Source organism: Podarcis tiliguerta (assembly GCF_965153285.1).
Source record: "Podarcis tiliguerta genome assembly, chromosome: Z".
Lineage (NCBI taxonomy): Eukaryota > Metazoa > Chordata > Lepidosauria > Squamata > Lacertidae > Podarcis > Podarcis tiliguerta.
In genome coordinates, this window is record NC_139553.1 from 34,337,158 (window position 1) to 34,350,321 (window position 13,164).

The 13,164-nt window shown below is 43.1% G+C and overlaps 1 long non-coding RNA gene across 1 annotated transcript in view; it reads right to left on the reverse strand.

Moving 5' to 3' along the window:
* Positions 1 to 1,844: 1,844 nt before the first annotated feature.
* The window catches only part of LOC310668939, a 59,288-nt gene continuing 47,968 nt past the window's right edge, over positions 1,845 to 13,164 (reverse strand). The window contains exons 2-3 of the long non-coding RNA XR_014506913.1: positions 5,939 to 6,016; positions 1,845 to 3,465 (exon numbers count right to left, since the gene is read on the reverse strand). This is a non-coding gene — a long non-coding RNA (uncharacterized lncRNA). The remainder of the gene's footprint in view (positions 3,466 to 5,938; positions 6,017 to 13,164) is intronic.

Genomic DNA, 13,164 nt, shown 5'->3' on the forward strand with positions numbered 1-13,164 from the left:
TGAGGGTAAATGGTCCTTTCCAGCCGCTGCAGCAACCTTTGGAGAATTCTGGGAACAAACTGGCTATGTGTTGTGGTGGAACAGAAAAGGCACTAAGCCAAAGGATACATAGCCTTCGCAGTTCCTCAGAACTGGGGAGGTTAATGTGCCAGTCCTGGTGCTGGCACAGTTTATTTCTCTTCCATTGTTTCAAATGAGAGAGAAATCAGTAATTCTTGTTTTTAAAAGAAGAACAGAGGAATGCCTGGTGTTGCTGCACCGTAACTTCTGTCCTTCAGCATGAACCCAGCAGGGTATGAGATTAGGCCATTGGACCACACCTGGAACTTCCTACCACCATCCAGGTTTAGGATTGACAGCAAAAAACAATGAATTAAAAAGTCATCCTTCCCAGGGGGAAAGCCAGACAAAAGAAAGACTGACCATAGTCTTATGATACCTCACACCCACCAGTTCACAAAATATGAAAAAAAGGTCTCCAAATGCCCAAAGATCACAAAAATCTTTATGGGTCACCAAACCCCGCACCTTAAAAAAAGAAAAAGAAAAGACCAACAACAACTTTGGGTTGCATACGCCAGCACAGCTATAAAGCAAAGCCACACAGAATATAAAGATGTGAGCTGGGTGAGAGGAGACATTGCAAATAAAATAAGGACTGAAGAAGTAAACCACCAAAAAAAAAAGAGTTGCTTTGCAAAGCATGCAGCACAGTGATGATCCAAATCATGTGTTCTCGTAGAAATGAGCCATTTATAAAACGATGGAAATGGGAAGTAATTTAAAACTAAATTGGTCCCCAAAAGGGAGTGATGCTGGGAAATTAAAAGATAATCAGATCTCTGGTAAGAAAACAAACACATATACTGTATATACAGTTTTCCTGCTGAGGAGCACGCAAAGGCAAGATTGACAACGTGAAGGCAAGGTAAGGAAACAAATTGACCCACTAAGTCTCTTGGGAGAATGGAAACAATATTTAATGAATGCCATCAATATTGGCAGCTCTTTTTAATGCAGTCTACCCCACCCCATAAAAAGCCAGTGGAAAAATAGTGATTTTCACACGTCTGAATCTATTGTGTTGCAACAAAACAACCTGAGCCCCTCCAATGGTTAACTAGGACTGTTTTATTGTTATAAAGTACCTGGAAAATCTACAGTGAGGTTTACAATACATATCTGCTCAGAAACAAATCCCATTGAGTTCAAAACAGTGGAAGTGGGAATAATAATAATATTAATAATAATAATAATAATAATAATAATAGGCCCGCATTCCCTTAAGGGTAATATGTAAGGGGCTGGCGGCCGCTGCTAGTAAGCATTGTCAGAGACAGAAGTGGGTTTATAGGGTTTCAGGATTGCATAGCACATGCTTTCTTTCTTTCTTTCTTTCTTTCTTTCTTTCTTTCTTTCTTCCCATGTCCGCACAGCCACCACCCCTCTATTAACATAGGTTTGAACTCAACACTTGCAGAAAGTTTCCTCCCCACCCCTGCATCACTTTGTTTTCTTTGGCTCTGCCCATTTCTCCTCTTTGCACATGTACAAAAGCGTGCGTGCGCGCACACACACACAGACTTTCATAACTCTTTTTCTGGATGTACCATTTAGCATTTAAGCCTCTTTCTCTCTGTCAGGTCCTGTTCCAAAACATCACAGCGACTTTTACTTGAAAGTAATGAAGAGATATTTATTCTGGCTTATAGAAGGACTGGCTCAGCAGCAACTACAAGGTCCAGAAGTCAAGATTCCAAGGGAGATGACCATGGCAAGAGGTTCCTAACCAAACGGAGGCTACAAAGATGGCCTGACAGTTTACACGCCCCTCTCACCAAGCTTGGTTGTGAGTTCTGGCACACTTATTCCCTGCCTTGCAGGCCTTTCCCACCTAGCATGGGAGGTCCGGGTGCTGACTGACTCCAGCTACAAAAGCTGAGGCTGCTGAACAGTATCTTGCATGGGGTGTTTTTTTTGGGGGGGGGGAGAGTTGTTATTGATAGTATTTTTTGTATATTTATTGTTAGATCTTATGATTTATGTGGAATTTGGTTTTGTACTTTCTGAAGTGGTTTATTTATTGTTTATGACTACTTTTCTTATGTTTGTAAGTATTAGGGAGGGATGCTGTAAGCCGCCTTGAGCATGGTTTTAACTATGGAAAGGTGACATATAAATAAAATGATGAATAAATGAATGAAGATGTGATGGGGTGAGTCTGCTGTGCGTGCCCAAGCAGGCTCCATCTTAGTGGGTACATCTGATCCCACCTACAAAGGCAGTGTTTGGTTCTGTGACCAAACTGTGTCCTGCTCCTCTACTTCCAGCTCCGACACCTTCTTCTCCTGTTCAGCAACTCCCTTTGGCTGGTTGAAGTCCTTCTCACCTCCCTGCTGGGACTCGAGAGCTGGTAAGTTTACTTCCTCCTCTCTGGCATCTAGAGACATCAGTAACAACCTCTCCTCCACCTTTCGGTATTCATATTCAAGCCTTACTTCTGTTCCTGCTCATTCCTCCTCCGTTCCTTGGGTCAGGGTATGCCAAGTCATGCTAGATCTTGATGGAGGGGTCCACGACACTAACTTTCAACCTTTTCTCTTTATCATGGTGGGTATTTACTATGATAATAGTTAGTGCCTGGCCCACACTGATTCAGCCCATGATTGTGGTGACAATTATCCCTCCATTTGGACTCAAAGACTCTACCAGCTATTTATTTATTTAGTAAAGGCCAGAATAATGTCACATCTAGTTTGGCCCTTAGACAGGTTCAATATAGCCACAAAACACTTATACTGTATAAGCTTGTCTTTTGCATCCGACTTGTTTCTGGACACAGATACAAGAGAGAGAGAAACCATGAGCGCACATATTTCATTTTTCCAAGGGTTCTGAATAAAAGTCAGATTTAGCAGAATTAATCTCAGCCTTCAAAAGAACAAAGAGTTGAAAGAGGAAGTCAGTCTTCCTTGTTCCTCTTTCATCTCTTAAGTTCTTTCAAAGGAAGAAAAAGGTAACTTCCCACACCACCTCATTATCAAGGAGGCAGAAGGGGGCACTCAAGGACTGATGACCCCTGGGCTAAGACTTTTGCTGTAATCCAGCAGGCCTTTTTAATGATCTTATTACTGTATTCCTGTTGCTTGCATGCACAGTATGTTGCTCCTGGATCAGTTCTCATGGATGTACAAATCACTTGAGAGTTGTGTAAGATACAACTACTGCTCCATAGTAATATCTGGCCGCTGGGATAGATGACAGTAGGCACCTGGAATCCATCAATCCGCCCCCTTTTTTTTACCTTCGTGAACTATCTCTTCCCTCCTCCTCCTCTCCCTTCCTTGCTTCTGTCCCCTCATCTTATGTGGAGCTCATCCTCCACTTTGTCCCAGAAACGAGTTTACAAAAGACTCATTCTGAATGATGCTGGTTTGCCAGGCATGGAAACACCTTTAAGCGCTGCTGGTATGAAAGAGAGAGGCACAGAATAATGATGGATCCATTTAGCACTTTGTTCATAACAGTATATTGTTCCTGAATTTATATACCCTAAAATGTTAGCTTTAGAAAGCTGTCTCTGTTATTAAAAAGAAATAAAAGAGCCCCTTGTTTCAAACCAGGCTTTGTCTTTCTCTCTTTCATCTCACCCATTTAAATTGGCTAGGTTGCTTGACCTGGGGATGGGAGGGGTCACCTGTCTCCTGAGAAATCTCTATGTGGGACAAGAAGCTACAGTTAGAACTGGATATGGAACAACTGATTGGTTCAAAATTGGGAAAGGAGTACGGCAAGGCTGTATATTGTCTCCCTGCTTATTTAACTTATATGCAGAATTCATCATGCGAAAGGCTGGGCTGGATGAATCCCAAGCCGGAATTAAGATCGTCGGAAGAAATATCAACAACCTCAGATATGCAGATGACACAACCTTGATGGCAGAAAGTGAGGAGGAATTAAAAAACCTTTTATTGAGGGTGAAAGAGGAGAGCGCAAAATATGGTCTGAAGCTCAACATCAAAAAAACGAAGATCATGGCCACTGGTCCCATCACCTCCTGGCAAATAGAAGGGGAAGAAATGGAGGCAGTGAGAGATTTTACTTTCCTGGGCTCCATGATCACTGCAGATGGTGACAGCAGTCACGAAATTAAAAGACGCCTGCTCCTTGGGAGAAAGGCGATGGCAAACCTAGACAGCATCTTAAAAAGCAGAGACATCACCTTGCCAACAAAGGTCCATATAGTTAAAGCTATAGTTTCCCCAGTAGTGATGTATGGAAGTGAGAGCTGGACCATAAAGAAGGCTGATGGCCGAAGAATTGATGCTTTTGAATTATGGTGCTGGAGGAGATTCTTGAGAGTCCCATGGACTGCAAGAACATCAAACCTATCCATTCTGAAGGAAATCAGTCCTGAGTGCTCACTGGAAGGACAGATCCTGAAGCTGAGGCTCTAATACTTTGGCCACCTCATGAGAAGAGAAGACTCCCTGGAAAAGACCCTGATGTTGGGAAAGATGGAGGGCACAAGAAGAAGGGGCCGACAGAGGACAAGATGGTTAGACAGTGTTCTCGAAGCTACAAACATGAGTCTGACCAAACTGTGGGAGGCAGTGGAAGATAGGAGTGCCTGGCGTGCTCTGGTCCATGGGGTCACGAAGAGTCGGACACGACTAAACGACTAACCAACAACAGCAATTTGGAACTGTAGTTCTAATGCTAGAATTCACTCACATGTTCTTTGTTGGATAGTAAGGGGAAATTACTCATTTTTATATCCCTCAAGGCTTCTCTGTTAAGCAAAAACGTACAGCACAAAATATGAAGGAATACGTATTTTTTTAAAATAAATAAATAAATTTGAATTTTAACTCATCCACCCTGGGAAGAGAGCTGTTGGGGAATGACAACCCTAGCAACTCAGGCAAGTGACTCAGTGACCCTCACCTCACAACTAAGTCACTGCTGTTTACCAGGAAGGAGAGGGACTGGTAGTGGGGAGGTTGCAAACACACAAGTTGAGTTCTCCTCCCAGTGCTTTTACAAAACACACCACCTCCCCCTCTACTTCCCAGTGAGCTGCAGTGACTCAGCTGGCAGGGGGTCAGAACATCATGGCCCCACCATGCCATCCACTACTCTTCAGAATGAGTAACCTACTGTTATGAGTTTGGGGTGTGGTGGGGTGTGGACTATATGCAGAGACCCTCCTAACCCCTGTATCTGGTAAGTGTTAAAATATAAGCCAAGCTAGCTTCCTTTTGTGGTGATTGCCTGGGTGATGGGCCATTAAGGGGAACGAAGGAAAGGGGCTCTATGTAAGACAGCTTGCAGTTATTTAAAAGGACAAAGGCAGAGTTGAGGTCAGAGAGTTTGGAGTGATGTGAGCTAGAAGCAAAGCAGCAAACTGGGAACTGAAAGAGAGAGAGGGAGAGCAATTTTTGATTTCTTTTTGCAGCTATGGGAGAAACAAGACCCTTTTGGGGGGTAACTGTGAACCCCTCCATCATAGGCTCAGGTTATATATATGTGTGTGTAAATAAACCATATATTGTAAAAACACCACAATCTTTGTGGTGCCTTATTACAAAAGGAAATACAAACCCTGGGTAAGCACCTGGAATGCCTTGAATCTTGGGCTGGCGTGCAACAATATTAATAAGGCAAAAACAGGGTCATTGATTTATTAGGGACAGGGACCAGGGAAGGGGGGGGGGGTTCCTTGTAAGTAAAGGCAGTCTGAGTGTATATTCCCGTGGTTGCTATGGGAAGCACGCTAGCTTTACATGGTCTGGATTTATAGTGAAAACAGTATAATATAAAACAGTACCAAATAACATTTTTTTAGAACTCTGAAGATGAGCTTCTCTGTAAAATGAGTGACATAAACAAAATATGTCATGGTGTGGGAAGAGATAAAGCTTTTATTAGCACTTACTTGGGATGAACTGCAAAACATGACAGGCTAGGGACCCAACTCTCAATTTCCGCACAGCTGGTGTCATCCTTTATGTTGCTGCAAAAGGAAGGAAGATGATTTTTTTTTTTTTAAGATGCCACTGCCAGGCCAAGGCAGTCATGAGTCCCTTTCCTGCTACATAATTCCACCAGAGGACCACACCAGTGCTTGTATGAAATGAAGCATATGTCTGGAATGAACACACACAGGGCATAGTAATTGGGGTTAACTAAAGGCCACAATGTGATTTATTTACAAGAAGGGTGGGGAACCTGTGGACCTTCAGGAATTGCTGGACAACACAGAAGTACAGGAAGCTGAAGACCATTGGTCCATCTACCTCAGTACTGTCCACACAGTGCTATCAGTGGCTGTTCAATGTTTTAGATACGGAACATTCCAACATCTGGCAGGCCACAAGTTGCCCAGTCCTGGCTTTCAATAATGTGTGTTGGGGAGGGATCTACTGGGCAACCTAATAACCCACTCCAGTTGCCCAGTGAAACTGCAAACCACTATAGAGCTGGAAAATGAGGCGTTAGGAGAAGCATGACTGCCTTAAACAGTGCCAGTGTACAATACCTCCATTGGCTGCAGTGCATGAGACTGCACTGTCAGCATGCACCCATGCCTTCAGTGGCTTCACAAAAGAAGCCACTGTATACTGAGTCAAACCTTTGGTCTGTCTAGCTCAGCATTGTTAACACTGACTGGTGGCAGTTAACCAGAGTTTTGGGCAAGGGATATCTGCAACCCTGCCTGGAGACACCGGGGATTGAACCTGTGACCTTCTTTGTGGAAAGAATGTGCTCTCCTACTGATGTATGGCCCTTCTCAGAATCATGTGTACATGCTGGATCAGGCCAATGGCTCATCTTGCCCAGAATCCTGTTCCTATGGATTCTGGACAAGATGCCTCTTCTGGGAAACCCACAAACAGGACCTGAGCACAACACTATCTCCCTTCTGTGGTTTCTAGCAACTAGTATTCAGACACATTACTGCCTCTGGCTATGGAGGAAGAGGTAGAGCGTCTGCCTCTGGCTACGGAGGAAGAGCATAACCATCATGGCTAGCAGCCTATGATAGCCTTATCTTCTATGCATTTGGTTAATCTTCTTCTAAAGCCACGCAGGTTGATCACTGTCTCCTGTGGGAGCAACTGCACAGAAAACCTGACTAAGAAGCAGAGTAATTTATGCAGTTGTAAGTAATTTGGAGAGGGGGGTTGTTGAGCCCACTTGTACTAGTAGGGGCCAGAATTTGCTATTACTCACTGCAGTTTTTAGCTGAAGAAGGATTTCTTGTCAACTGATGTCAATAGCACACGTTCCTTCTGTGACAAGTGCATCCTATTGACCTATATTGACACGCAGGCTTTCTTCAAAATGACCCATTCAGCTCTACTCTCTTGTCTCAGTGTTTGGAAATGTCTGTCCTCATCCCACATATTGTAGGTAATATTAGCGATGGGGGAAATATTCGGTATGGATTTTCATGAAGACATTTGAAAAAGAAATAACAAATTGATGCAGAAATGGGGAGAACTGAACTTCAGAACATAAAAATAAGAAACTGAGAGAAACCAAGACTGACAGATTTATGCATCTCTAGCTGAGATTAGAACAGTTTGTAATGAAGAGAGGGGTGTCTGAATGATGACTTTTCATTCTGCTCTGCTGTATGATTTTTATTCATTTATTGGGGAACTCAATGCTTAAATTATGGGACTTTAGAAATATAAACTATGAGACTGATCTCAGCAATCCTGCTATGGAGGTGCTGCTGAGGATGGGCAAATCTGTCAAGTTTTTCCACCTGTAAATGAGAAAACAAACTGTCTCAGAAAATTATCAAAGGAGAGATAAACTTTTCGTGAAATTCTTATTCATAATTTTGGTCATGTGTACATTACTTTTGATGCGAATGAGGTATATTTGTAAATGCCCTTTCAAGGGCTTGCCCAAGACATTTTGGCACCTAAGGCAAACCACAAAATGGTGCCCCCTGCTGCCAGGGAAGAAGGGTTGAGTGAAGATACATATCAGGAACAGGGGGAGGGGGAGGGGCAAATCAACCTTACCCAATGGTTGAACTGGAAAGGGGCCCACTCTGAATCATGTCAGGTGGGTTCAAAGCCCAGGAGACCCAGAGGACAACCAGTGGGTGTTGGGAGACCAGCAGGGACTTCTATTTGCTGAAAGGCCGTTGTAGAGGCAGCATTGGGGGAGGCTGCCAAGGAGGCAGCAGATCTGGCCTCCAAGGAGTGTGCTGCAGTTGTTGTTGCCACTGTGGCAACAGCAGTGGCAGTCAGTGCATTCTTTGGAGACCAGATCTGCTGTCCCTGTGGATTCTGCCACCCATGGCAGTTGCCTCACCTTTCTCTCATGGGTAGACTGGCCCTAGTCCTTTCTTTCATTCTGCAATTTATCACACCAGCGGTCTGTGCTCTGCAGCCTTCCCAGGTGCCTGCACTTCAGTCAAAGCCTGGGGGAGATGTAATGAGGTAACTCCTGATGCATTTTGTTTGTATTTGTAATCAAGAAGTGTGGACAGCTTGTTGGAGAAATGTTCATTGAGCAGAAAGAAAAAATGCAGTTCCCTTGGCCACCTAGCAATGATGAAAATGTAAGCCAGATGTGGGTCACCTCTTTTAGATTGAGGGCTTCATTCCCATCTGGGTGACCTTTGGGGATGGGGGCAAATGTCAGTGGTAGGTGGGGCCAGAGGCAGAAGTGGACAGAGCAACTGATGCAGTTTTACCTTTGTGCAATAGACTAGTTTCCACACACATTCACATACAGTACCCTTACCAGAGTTCAAGGACACATTCCAACCAGGCAAAAACATTCAGGGGCCAGTGAAGGGTGTGGCCTGGGGAGAGTTCAAGGGCCACATTTGGCCCCTGGGCCTCAGGTTTACCACCCTTGATATAAGCTCAAAACCGCACACCCAACTAAAATTCTGAAGAAATTGTAAAGTGTCCTGAGAATGAGGCAGCAAAATCAACGCCTCTTTCACAGGGGAAGAAAATGTACAAGAAACCAGAGGACAGATTTCAGCACAGCACTAATTAAAAACAAAGCAAGTCCAGCCCAGTGACAATTTGAGCTGGAATTAATCGGTAACCCTGAAGATTCCAAGACAACAAGTGGTGATATTAAATTAGTAATGCCACTTTGTGGATACTAAAGCAAAGAGAGTACAAAGCAGATGACAAAACTGTAATAAAATTTCCAAATGCTGTTCATGTATTTTCTCTTTCTTTTTTTTAAACGTTGATGCCTGATTGGGGGATTACATCACAAGCTTGCCATGTTTTTCATATTTACCTTTTAATTGTTTCAATCCTGTTGTAAATCTCCCTGGATATATGATTGAAGGGAGATATATTTAAAGTGTTTACAATAAATAAATAAAAGTAAAGACAAATTCAGGAGAAGATGGAAGTAAAAGGGAAGGAGGAGGATCACTCTGGGGAAAGTAGTTTGAGTTGTTTTTTCTTCCTACAAAACAAGAAGACATATAAGGGCTGTGCACTTTTACTTGGGTGCAAGAAACACTGAATACAATGGGACTGACTACTGAGTGAATAGGCATAGGACTGTGCTGTGAATGCATTGCTTGGATGTAAAAACAAGCAGCGAGGGTCAGAAAAAATGTGGAAGGGTATCTCACACAGTACTAAACCTGGGCATAGCTGTCAACCATCCCCTTTTTTGCTGGAAATTTCCTTCTTCCAGTGTCACTTCCCGCTGCTTCCCGCTGCTATCCCGGTTGTTAGATATCCCGTAGACTGTCCCCGGGACAGGTGAGGCTGCTGATCCCTCATTTTCGAGGCTCCCCGTGACAGGTGAGGCTGCTGATCCCTTATTTTCGAGGCTGCTGATCCCTTATTTTCAAAACTTAAAGTTGACAGCTATGAACCTGGGGTTAAGTGGCAGGGGTGATTTTCTGACAACAATGGGTTGAGTAAAGAACCCCACAACTTGCTACTTGCCTCTTAAACATGGATGGGAAATCTCAACCCCCAACGGCCTCTATCTATGGCCCTCAGAACAACCTCCAGGCTACACCCCTGTTCTGCACTCCAGAAATTATTTTGCCTGGCTGGAATGTGTCCTTGAACATTTATGATGCCTCTAGCTTGTCTGGCTGGAGGGCTGCATGAGTGTGTGCAGAAACTAGCCTACTTTACAAAGGTAAAAGCTATCTTAGTTGCACTGACCACTTTTACCTTTGGCCCCACCCAGTGGCCCTCAAAAGATTGTCCAGAAGGGATTGTGGCCCTTGGACTGGAAAAGTTTCCCAAGCCCTGCCATAAGACCTAGGGTTTGTTTGTTTTTTTACACCAGGCCTGATGGGTAGGAGGGCAGCAGGGAATGGGTTGAACCCACTCACAAAAATGGGTACATATATATCTGCTGGAAGATGACTTACTTCAACATCTGTGCATTGTGGGAAATGGGAATATACAGCAGTAAAGTTGCTTGCATCTCAGATTTTGGAAATATGACTTAAGAGTCTGGGCATCAACTTCCATGCAAAAACCCATTCTTCTATTTTATTTTTTTGCTGCAACGTTACAAATCACTGGAGAAGACCATTGAGCTGCCCATTCTAAAGCAAGCAATAAATTTGATGGCACAAATAGCAGCCAGTGTCAGAAGTACCTAAGTTAACTGCATATATTGTAATGAAGTAACAGGGCAGAACCGTATGGGATTTGAGTGTGTTACATCCTATTTTGATTTTTTTGAAAAACTGATATAATGAAAATGCAGAGATGACATAGGCTCTATAGATTTTCATAAATTTTTGGTTCCACACCATGGGTTCTGGCTCAGATAATGAATAAACGATTCTCAGGGTAGGATATGGTGATAGGTTTTTTTTAAAAAAATACTAGTTTGAAAAGAGATGGAGGAATAAAATCTTAATTAAAGTGCATGAGAGAAGAAGCAGTGTCTTATCCAAAGTTTCCATCTAAATGTCTTTAATTTATATCTGACTTCCTAAAAGGAAACCACATCTTTTTTCCCCTCTTTTTTTTTTTTTTTTAGGGAGAAAAGTTTGAGGCTGAGAGAAGCCTTTCACAACAGAACATGAGAGAGTGAGAATGAAGGAACAGAGAGAGTTATGGGAAAGTCAGAGGTTGGGTTCTTAAAAAAACAGATGTGTAGGATTCTTTCTGGCCATTAGGCACCCTTTCAAATGCAAGCTCTTCTTCTTTTTAAGTGCATGAACACCAACAGGAAGACCTTTAAGTTTATCCTGAAGGTCAGTAATGAAGGTAACAGGCACTCCTCACCAGACAGGGCATTCCACAAATGCAGAACCACCTCCGAGAAGCTCTTGCCACATGTCAATGCAAACCTAGCTGCAGTCAGGGTGGCACCACTAATATTTACATGTAATATGCATTAAATGCAAAGTTAAGCCAGCTTTCAAACAAACTCTGGTTCTCCTTATCTGGACTTACCGTGAGAAATGTGTTGTGAACTGTATATGAATTGAACCCTTTGCCGCAGCAGCTATCTATTGACAAGAACTGATGTTTATTTATGTACTAAAACAGGCCTTGTCTAACATCTAACATGATCTTGCTATCATTCTCTCTCTCGCTCGCTCGCTCTGTGTGTCTGTGTCACACCCTTTCCCCCCACCTCATCAAACCGTTGCTTATGCTTCTGAGCAAACTGAAATGATGGATGCCAGGATCTCACCAACCCTAGGCCAGCCCCTAAAAACAGATTTGCCTCCAACACTGCACAAAGGGAAAGAGAGCCATGCTTGCCAGATCCCTGTTTTCACAACGAAGATCATTACCTGATAACAACAATCATCTCCCCCTGAATACTTGGCCTTCTATAGGCTGCATTCATTATTTAGTGTTTCTACAATAGCCTTCCCTTCTCTGATTTACAAGCCAGGATATCATGGTCAAATATACCGAGGAAATATAATTGTACTACAATATGTTATCATACTGAGGAAAAGCTATAGTTGACAAAGGGTCATAGGTCAGGGTCATAGAGCATCTGATTTACATGCAAAAGGTCCCAGTTTCAGTTCTTGGCATTTCCATGTGAGGTTTGGAAAGATACCCTATTTGAAATTCTAGAGAAATACTGACACTCCATACTGAGGCAGGTGGACTAATAGCTTAACTTGGCCCTATGTTCCTTGCTACCAACAGTTCAACATTAAAGGGACATGGAATTTCGTCTTTAGTTAAGAAGGGTAGCAGAAAAGGAGAGGGTATTCTACCACTCTAAATCTCAAGGATAGCTTATAAAAAATGTCACCTGTTGAGCTAATAACCTGGAATTTTGTATATATATTCTACCTGATGATGTTTATGGACGTGCCAAATTTTAACCCAATCTGATAAAAAAAAAAGGCACCAGAACATTTTAATGAAAACTATTGCTCAACTGTTTTCAGGCTTGTCAAAGAAAGCACACATTTATTTATTTCAAAATGTCCTAAGCATCTGGATAGGCTTGTCTAAACAAGAATGTCTCTAGCTGACAAGAGCAGAGTGAAGCCAGCTGCTTGATCTCAATAGGCAGGGAGTTCCAATGTGTAGGTGCCACCACACTAAATGATCAAATGTGGAATGGGTATTATGCACCACCACCTGTAGTAGCACCAATTCCATCAGTCAAAGCATTCTCAACATTGGTTAAGGCTATCTTATGTTGGCTCAAGCTCTACAAAGCTGGCAAATTAGAATCTAAAGCTGCTGCCTCAACAGACATGCTTGCAGCCAGCAATGATGTTGTGCAATGTTATGCTTGCTTACAACTTACTCTCAAACACACTCACACATTCCCTTGGGCTTTCGGACCCAAATCCAGATGGGGAGGATGAAGTACCTGAGACTAGCAAAGATGCCCCACATTGTTTTGGTCCTGTCTTGCCTTATGGACCCACTGAGCCTTATTGTATTGCTAGTATTGCTTGTGACTTGATTCCTGCCTGTATGCTGATGTATGTTCTCTCTCCCTTCCTCCCTCCCTCCATCTGTCACCCACTTCTGCCCACCCCAACGCTGGACAAATTTCACCTCCACCAAACTCCGATGCACAGCTTGTTTGAAAAGGCAGAGCTCCTCAACTGTCAGAAAACCATATCTGATAAGGAACATCAAGGGCAAACAGGTAGGATGCACTCAAGATGCATTCCCAATTCCCAATAAC